Source organism: Mauremys mutica, chromosome 7 (genome assembly GCF_020497125.1).
Source record: "Mauremys mutica isolate MM-2020 ecotype Southern chromosome 7, ASM2049712v1, whole genome shotgun sequence".
In the NCBI taxonomy this organism is placed as follows: domain Eukaryota; kingdom Metazoa; phylum Chordata; order Testudines; family Geoemydidae; genus Mauremys; species Mauremys mutica.
The window spans coordinates 10,727,734-10,736,822 of NC_059078.1; positions in this window are offsets into that span (position 1 = coordinate 10,727,734).

Here is a 9,089-nt window from a genome sequence, read left to right on the forward strand (position 1 = left end):
TTTTTAGTTCTGGTGGCCAGCATGGCTTATTGCCACAAGCCGAGGGCTCGTGGAAGGCGTCTGGGTGGATAAAGCACAGGTGTAAGTTAAGGAACACCCCCCACCCCTATAGAGGCCCCTTACTAAGCATCATTCTGCTACTTTGTTCAGCCTGCCCCAGCTCCAGTAGCTCCGTCTTCAGTGCATTATACATTCCCATTATTCCCCACTGCATCATATCAGGCCCCCGTGTGCAGAGCTTAATGCACATTCTTCCCAAACACAGCTCTTGCTTTCAGTCTTTTCACTGCCTGCCAGACAAAGAGCCTAACTCCGCACAGTCAGCATGGGGGGAGGTGGCAAGTGGGGTGGGAGATGTTTCACATTCCTGCGACTCCTGGCTCCCGTTTGCTTGGCTGCCGAACTCTTACAAGCAGAACTCGGCAGGAAGCTAGGAAGGGCACAACTGTTTAGTTCAGAGACCTGAGTTAATATCCCAGGCTACAAATGCTAGAGGGCCAGATTCAGCCCTTGGGTAAGTGCACGGAAGTCAAAGGGCTTATCTGACCCATTGGGGCTCAAGATAGCCTCCATGTGTGCACAGTGCCACAGAGGCTGCTATATGGGTTTGATCTGCTTATTCGCCCATCTCTAGTGCTATCTGGGGTGGGTCTGGGGGTATAACAGCTGATCATTAAGTCAGGCCTGGAAACTGCCTCCCGTGGGAGCTTTCAGTCACAAGTGAATGGGGCACAGTGACCTTCATCTCCTACCCATTACCAGTCCCTTCAGACAAAGAGTGTAGAACACATGCATAGAAAAGATGCGGGTTACCCTAATACAGTGGTTCTCCCTGGTGACCCCTTTCACACAGCAAACCTCTGAGTGCGACCCCCCCTTATAAATTAAAAACACTTTTTAAAAAATATTTAACACTATTATAAATGCTGGAGGCGAAGTGAGGCTTGGGGGCGGAGGCTGACAGCTTGTGACCCCTCCATGTAATAACCTTGCAACCCCCTGAGGGGTCACGACCCTCAGTTTGAGAATCCCCTGACCTAATACATCCATTCTAGATTTCATCCCATGATGCTCTACACCCAATACACATCAGCTCCTGGCTCCGGCCAATAGAAAAACTATCACCTCGTTCAACAAGAAACACTAATTGCAGCGGTTAAACTGATAATCACACCCAAGTGAGAGGCCCTTTCCTGACACAAGATGAAATGATTTAAGCAGAGATTAAACTAGTTTTTGTCTCTATTAGGGGCTTACATCAGTTTAACTAGACCACTTTGAAATCATTTTAGTTCAACTGGGGCAATTTTTCTAATACAGACAAGCACTAAGTTTGTAGAGAGCCTGAAACAACACCTCTGAGAGGTGTTAACTGCTTCTGTCCAGGAGGATGCAGAGGCAGGAGAGAATTGGAGGAAAAGGTGTTAACTCAGATGCCTGAAGCTGATTGAAGTGTCACCCTTGTAAGCTATTTCACTGCTGATCAAAGCAGTGAAAGTATCAGAGGGGTAGCCCTGTTAGTCTGGATCTGTAAAAGCAGCAAAGAATCCTGTGGCACCTTATAGACTAACAGATGTTTTGGAGCATGAGCTTTCATGGGTGAATACCCACTTCGTCGGATGGCATCCGATGAAGTGGGTATTCACCCACGAAAGCTCATGCTCCAAAACATCTGTTAGTCTATAAGGTGCCACAGGATTCTTTGCTGCTCAAAGCAGTGAAAGAAAGGAGAGAGACAAGGAAAAGCTGGTCAGTCCACTGAGAGCGACACTTTAGCATCTCAGGTGGCTGGAGCCTGTTCGCGCTGGGAGCGTGAAAGAACGCTGCACGCTAGTGTGCAGACTCACCGGCCGGGGAAGGATACAAGTCACTTGACATCCCTTTCCTCGGGGCTTGCTTCATTTCCAAGAATAAACCTCAGAACCAGAACAAATCAGCTCAAACCACCTAAGGCCTTCCCAGCTTCAGCCAGCTGGGAGAAGAGAGGCCATGACCCCTTCCCTCTGGTAGCTTCTCCTTTCCTTTTATAACCCACCCACATGAGTCATGTGACAGACAGGCACCGCTTACATGCCCAATCATCGTTACATCTCATCACAAGTCCCCTGATATTTTTAGCCCCCCGTTTGCCCCCTGCCTAGGCATAAATGTTGCTCATGGCCCACAGGTGTATTTCGATACTGGGCGGAAGCTTACCCTTATTTAACAGGGGCGCTTGCTCCCATTCGGGGGGAGAGGAGTTGAATGAATTGAAAAGAGCACTGCATGCCCAGCTCCGATGTATGTTGTAAATGGTGTGTGGGCAATTTTTAATAAAGCAGGTTTTTCATGTGGAACCAAGAGGCTTAATTGAAGGATGCAAGGGAGCTGGAATGTAATTGCTGCTAATCACTCTGCACCCAGGAACCTGCTGCAAAATGCATTTTTTTTTTTTTTTGTTCCTGTTCATAGCACATTTCTCTCTATTTCTATTTGGGGGATGCTCCTAGGTAATGGGCTGATTTGTAAGGTGTGAAAAGATGGGGGGGGGGGAATGGGGGAAGGAGAAGGGAAGCTGCATCACCTTAGATCCCAGACTGCAAAAGTGATTCTGCTGCTGTGGGTAAAGCCTCAGGCAGGCTGCACCTTCCCTCCCTGCCCTGGCGGTGGCCCTTAAAGTAGCCAGCCACTGAATCAGCTGCCATGTCTGTGGCTGCAGGCAGCAAACATGCCAGCCCCAAGCTTTTCTCCTGCACTCCTGGGGTGCTCAGCTTATTTTCTGGGGAGTGGTGCAGTGCTCTGGCTGGTTTGGGGAAGCTAGAAGCCTCTCATCACGAGTGCTCCAGCCTTCCCTGCTCGCCTCCTGCCTCTCCCTGGGCTTGTTACCAACTGCCGCTGGAAAAAGAGAGCGTTCCTGCCCCTGCTCCCTTACAGAACAAGTACTGGAGTGGAGTCGTCTATTGCTGGTGCGGAGGTGAAGGGTCAGGCCTCCAAGGAGCCTAAAGCACAGCTGCTCTAGAGAGCATCCTGCGCCGCTGTCTGGAAGGCAGAGCTAGGGGCAGGCAAAGCGAGCATGCAGTAGCGGCAGCCTGACATCAAGCAGATGAAATCCACAGCAGGTACAGCAATCCCAGCCCCTCCATCAGAGAGAAGAGGCGGGAGCTGAGCAAACTGCCTGCCAGCAGCAGAATAAGTAAAGCAGGAGAAAACGAGGCGTGGGCCAGGTTCTCTGCTCAGCCAAGTTTCTGATTGGTGCAGCCGAGGGAGGAGGGGGAAGACTACATGAATCAGGTGGCTGTGCCCCAGCCCTGGCCCTGATTACAGCAGCTTAGGCAATGCTAACCTGTGCCAGCTGGCAACCGTCCCCGAGGGGCTGGATGTCAGCTGGGGAGAGCCAGAGTGCAGCATGCCCCAGCCACTCGCTCTGTGACAGCGCAGCGGGGAGAGGAGGCAGACGAATGGGGAACGTGAGTTCTGTGCCAGCAGAGAGCTGCTCAGAGCGGGGGTGGGGGGGGATACTCAGCTGGGCACATCCAGCTGCTTTCCAACCTGGTTGTGCTGCCAGCGTGATTGGAAGGCAACAGAAAATCTGGCCTACTGTATTTAACGGGTAACGTGAACAGCGCCATGTCTGGTGCTGCACAGAGAATGAACGACGATCAGCTCCTCGGAAATGCCAAACACGCTGGGTGATTCGCTGTCGTTGGAGAGACAGCAGCGGTATCCTTATTAGGAATTCAGATAATTACACGGAATTACTTGGTCCGCTCTGGTATCTCAGGGTGGGTGGAACGAGGGGCTGAACTGAGGCAGTTCTTGTGCACGCATACAGGGCAAACCGCCCCACTCACACCCCAAATGCCAATTTTAAAGGCTGCTTGCAAACTCCCTCCCTGGGCACAGTGGGGTGTGGGGCCTGTCCTCCAGTGCAATGAATGGGAAGCCACTGTCAGGATGCGCTGAGCACCTACTAATTAATTCCCTGTGATTGCAGTGGGGGCAATACCAGTGGACCCTGAGTACTTATTGATTATCTGTACTGAAGTAGCACAACTCCATTGTGCCAGGCCCTGTACGCACACAATCCCTGCCCCACTTCATTTCTAGCGCACTTTGAGCCTAGTCTGGCAGCCCTTACTCACTCCAGTAAGATCGATTCCAACCTGAGCAATTGGCCCAGGACTTTTCCCAGTTCTCCCCTATGTTAGGGGTAGCAGCTCCCCCATTCTGTACCAGCTTGGCCCCAGCACAAGGCAAAGCTACTGTCCTAAGGTCCTGCCAGTGGGGGGTCGGCTTAGCAGACCTCCATACCCCCTTGTTCCCCGGAACACACCCTACATTATAGTCGGGGTAGATAGGGCAAAATCCACCTCCCTGTTACACCAGTTGGGAGTCTCTCTCCACCAGGGATATCCTCAGCTGGTGACTTACAGCCCAAATAAAGCCCCTTTTGCATTTACCAAGCAGCACAAATGGGCCGGATTGTGAAAAGGAATCCGGGCCACTGTCTAATCTATCTACGCTTGGTATATTAGAGCCTTTCCGGAAACACTGAAAGGTAGCAGCTAATGAGAATGGATGTTTGTGAACCAGCTGAGTGACAATTGGGGACAATCTTTGTTCACAATTTCGCCAACTTTAACACTCACACACACATACTTGCTTGAGAGCATTTGTCAGATTCCATTGTTCCTTGCTCTCACACCAGGCTTTTTATTCCCCAGCTCATGCCTGCTCGTTTGCTCAGAGGGAACATGCATGCAAGAGTTGCTAAGCAGCTGCGTGGTGGTTGTTTTTTTCTTTTGGTTTGGGTTGGTTTTTTTGTTAAGCTGGGAGTATATTGTTCCTTCCCGTTTCCAGCAGTGGCAGTGTGACCCAGGTGACAATACAGCTGCCACTCAACCCAGCACCATAACAACTTGGCTGCATTTCAGACACCTGGCATAACACAAGAAGATATAGTGACAAAGGGGTGATCGCTTAACCTTGGACACAACACAGAACTCATTTAAATGAGCTCGATTTTGGCATGACTCACAAAAAGTAGCCAAACAAGTGTAGCAAAGTGCAAATGGTCCCAGCAGAGCTGGTGATTGTTGACGGCTTGTTATTTTAATTCCTACCACCCTTCCTCTAACACACCTAAGCACCGTGTACTGCTTCCTGACAGCGCTTCCAGGACTGAGTGTGCAGTATCAGGAGGGTCTGTGGGGAGCAGAAGCATTTCCTCAACACGTTCCATCTGGGAAGGCCATCCCTGGGTTGGCCGGCCTGCCAGCATTGGAGGGCTGGGTATCTCCAAGCCAGCTCACCTCACAGGAAGCCAGGGCAGGAACCACAGGCATATTTTCTCTTTTTCTTTCCCCTTCCCCGAACCTCCCCTCCCTCCCGCACCAGCCCCAGACATTTCTAGAGGTGGGCTGGAACCAAAACTCTGGATATGAACAACCTCAAACCTTGGAGAAGTCTGGAGCTGCATTTAAGTCCACACTGGGCTTCTGGCCCATCCTCAGGTCTTTATTCCTTCCCAGCAGATCTCCTCCCATCCACTCTTCATATCTTCTTCTCTCTAGCCCAGGGAGACTCAGACCTCAGTGGTTCAGGAGCCAAATTAGCGACCCGCAAAAGGGCCGCAGTAATGTGAATTCATTGTTGCATTTACTATAGTATTATACATATTATATATGTTCTTCTCACAGCAAATAAGTTAATAAGTTAGTGCAAGTTGATAACTTAATTGGTTAATAACATAGTAAAAGTACCCTGAGTGGTTAATAATTAAATCACACAGTGTTTTAATAGCATGTGCTGCAAAGATCCACAGGATGGGGAGCTTCAGTCTGAGTATCACTGCTCTAGCCTATACGTCACTATGTGCTTCTCTTCTTCCCTTCCCCTCCTTTTCAATCCAGAGCCTGTTGTTTCTGCTTTCTCCCTCCCTCCTGGGGAATACCCACGGAATGAATGGCTATTCACTCCATCCCTCAAAGGCCCTAGACATTGCCGTGTCTATTCCTCCCACAAATGGCGCAAGGTCTCACCAGAACCTGACGCGACTACTCCTTCAGCTGACCAGAAGGGGTCACTAGAGAGCAACATTAGACACCTCACCACCTGGGAATGGAGAACCTTGTCTTTGCAGTTCTCCCAATCTCTGCCAGTGGTGGGAGCCAAATGGAAACCCTCCATCTTACATTGCTACTTATGTGCCAGCCCAGCCATTCTCTCTCCTTCCCATCTTTTGGGTTCTCCATTTACATGTAGACTGGGCTTTGAGACTGGCAATGAACCTCTTGACTTCCGCATTGGAGAAAATGTACAAAGTTAAGTGAGCCTCAGGATTTCCAAAGTTTGCTGGCAATCCTGCTCCCAGAGTGTGGCAGAGTTCTTGGTGAGGTTGGGTGGTTCCCTGCAGTGCCCTGTTGCTCCAGAATTCTCTTATCCATTTTCTGCCCCACCCCACACCGTTTTCTTCTGGTTACCCTGCCTGAGATTCAATAAGCAAGGACATAAGCCACTTACAAAAGAAGGGGAGTTTTTATTTATTTATTCAGCCATCTCCAGCGCTTCAGTGCCACGAGTTAGCATACTTCCCATGTGCATTATTTATTTCAGAGTTCAACACAGGTAAAGCTAAAGCTAGTATTGCATAAACATATGCCTCAGGCTTATTGAAAGAGTGACCCAGCCAAGCTTCCTTCATACCAAGACAAATTTTCCCTGCAGGCTGAAATCGTGGTCCTATTCAAGTCAATGGGAGTTTCACAACTGACTTCAGTAGGGCCAGGATTCCACCCACAATGTTTCTGCAAGTTCATCAAATCCACTCTGATCTGAGTATCCCTTGCAGAGGCATTCCTCCTAGTGGGGAACCATCAGTTTAGTGATTACTGGTTCTGATGCTCCTGATCAACGAGCATTTGTTCCATCAGCTTGTGTATCCCACAGCCCTTGGCAAGGGTTTTCTACCTTGGTCACATATAGAGGTCCAGTCAAGACTCCCTTATGAATGAAGGCCCCTGGTTTATCTTTCGGCTTCATGATAGTCCTCAAAAGCTGAGGGTGCTGTTCCTCCTTGCAGGGATGTTCATTCTGCTAAAATACTTTAAGAAGGGGGAGCAGCAACACTTAGCTTCCATGTTCCAGGAGCAAGTTGCCTCTTTCTCAGTCTACAGCCAGCACCATACACCATTGATATCCATGGCAAAGCCCTGCCTCTTTTCATTGTTCAGCAATCTCCCTCCATTTCACCAGGAGCCTGACCACTAGGATGAACACTGCTGAAATTTAAAGGTACAGAACCCTAATAAGATTACTACAGTTTGCACAATACCCATTGAAATCATCATGAGGAGAATACAGGATGGCTATCAACACAACGTGAGTGAGCTTCCTCCGCTCTTGCAGAAGTAATTCCCCTGGTAGTGTTGCTCTAAAACACGAAGGAAGTTCTCTCACTTTGTTTCACCAATGTTTGCACCAAGAACTTTTGTACCCTGAAAATAAAATCAACCTTGACTATGAAAGATGTGGCAATGGCCCAGTAACAAAACATCAGGAAGTTCTGATTCCATCAGGAAGAATTCAGAACGGGCCTGTTTAATTATTTTGTTCTGAGTTGTTAGAATTATTAGAGGTGACCTTCCCCAGAGACCCTTACAATGGATTCAGCCACAGCGAGGAAGAGCTGGACTCTACACACTGTAAGATGTGAATTCCTAAGAGATCACAGAAAAGCAGACAGGTTGGTATATTAAATCCAGGTTTACAAAACATCCTGGATCCAAATATCATATTTTTTATAATATCAGAACAAAAGCATTCCTGGCAGCTGGAGATATTTCCAAGCCCTTTGGGTCCTGGATTTACTGCCATGGGCCTCTGCTAAGGAGGCAATCAAATTCCACCTTAACTTGCATCATTAGTTCTGCCCACCTTTCAGGAGAGTATTGGCTAAGCCATTGTATTTAGGAAGCCGAGTTACATTAATGCAAATGATTGTGAAAGTCCCATCACCTCTCAAGCTTAATAAGGGAGAGAGGAATGAATTCCATTTTTCTAACCCTGCATGGTCCCCAGTCTAAAGTACTGGGTGATGTAGGTGATGAGGTTGTTTCCATTGACTGTGGACCGCTCTCCGCTGGTGCACAAGGTGATATTTCAGGCTCTGGCTGAGCCTTTTGGGTAGAGTTGTCTGCTGCTCCTGCCAGTTTAGGCCCGTTGGCGCCCCCTGGCGGTAGAGTTGCAAGCGCTGGCGTCAGTGCTGGCGCTGGTTCTGCCGCTGGTTGCTTTTCCAGTTCCGGTCCTGGGACTGGATGTACTATGGCTGCTGTAGTTGTTGGCATGAGATCCGGTTCCACCACCTCTGTCTGGGTCTCTGGTAACACAGACAGGGTCCTGGTGGATGGCTCAGGAACAGGGATGGGAGTGCCTGCTTGTTTGGCCTGGCCGCAGGTGACCACTCCCCCCCTCTTGGCCAGCTGCACATGGTTGGCCAAGTCTTCCCCCAGTAGCATGGGGATGGAATAATTGTTATAGACAGCAAAAGTCCACTTTCCTGACCAGTCCTTGTACTGGTCTTCAGGGATGCTGTACCCATGGCAGGTCCTTTTAACCTTTTTGAAGAAGGCCTTAGTGTCCTCACCTGCCATGTAGGTGGGAAATTTCTTGGGATGGGGAACAGTGCCTTCTGGTGTTGGCCACACCCCTCTGCAGTCAGTGAATTTTATGTGTGGCTTGCTGGTGTTGCTTTTTGGTGCTGGTCACACCCCTCTGCAGTCAGTGAATTTTATGTGTGGCTTGCTGGTGTTGCTTTTTGGTGCTGGCCACACCCCTTTGCAGTCAGGGAATTGGTTTCCCCAATTCCTAACCCTCTCTATTCCCGAGAGACTGAATAGAAAAGAAACAAAACCTTTTCATTTGCAAATGTGTAGTTGCTGTTTGCTGATATACTGAGAAGACCAAAAAAACTGGTTTGTCCTGTTTCTAGCACTTGCTAAGTACCTCACAGTGGGGGTCCTTTCTAACAAGCCTCCTAGAAAAACTTGCACCTCTTCCCTAGCTGTTTTTAAGCGGACAGAAAGAAAAAAAAAAAGGAGAAAAAAGAAAAG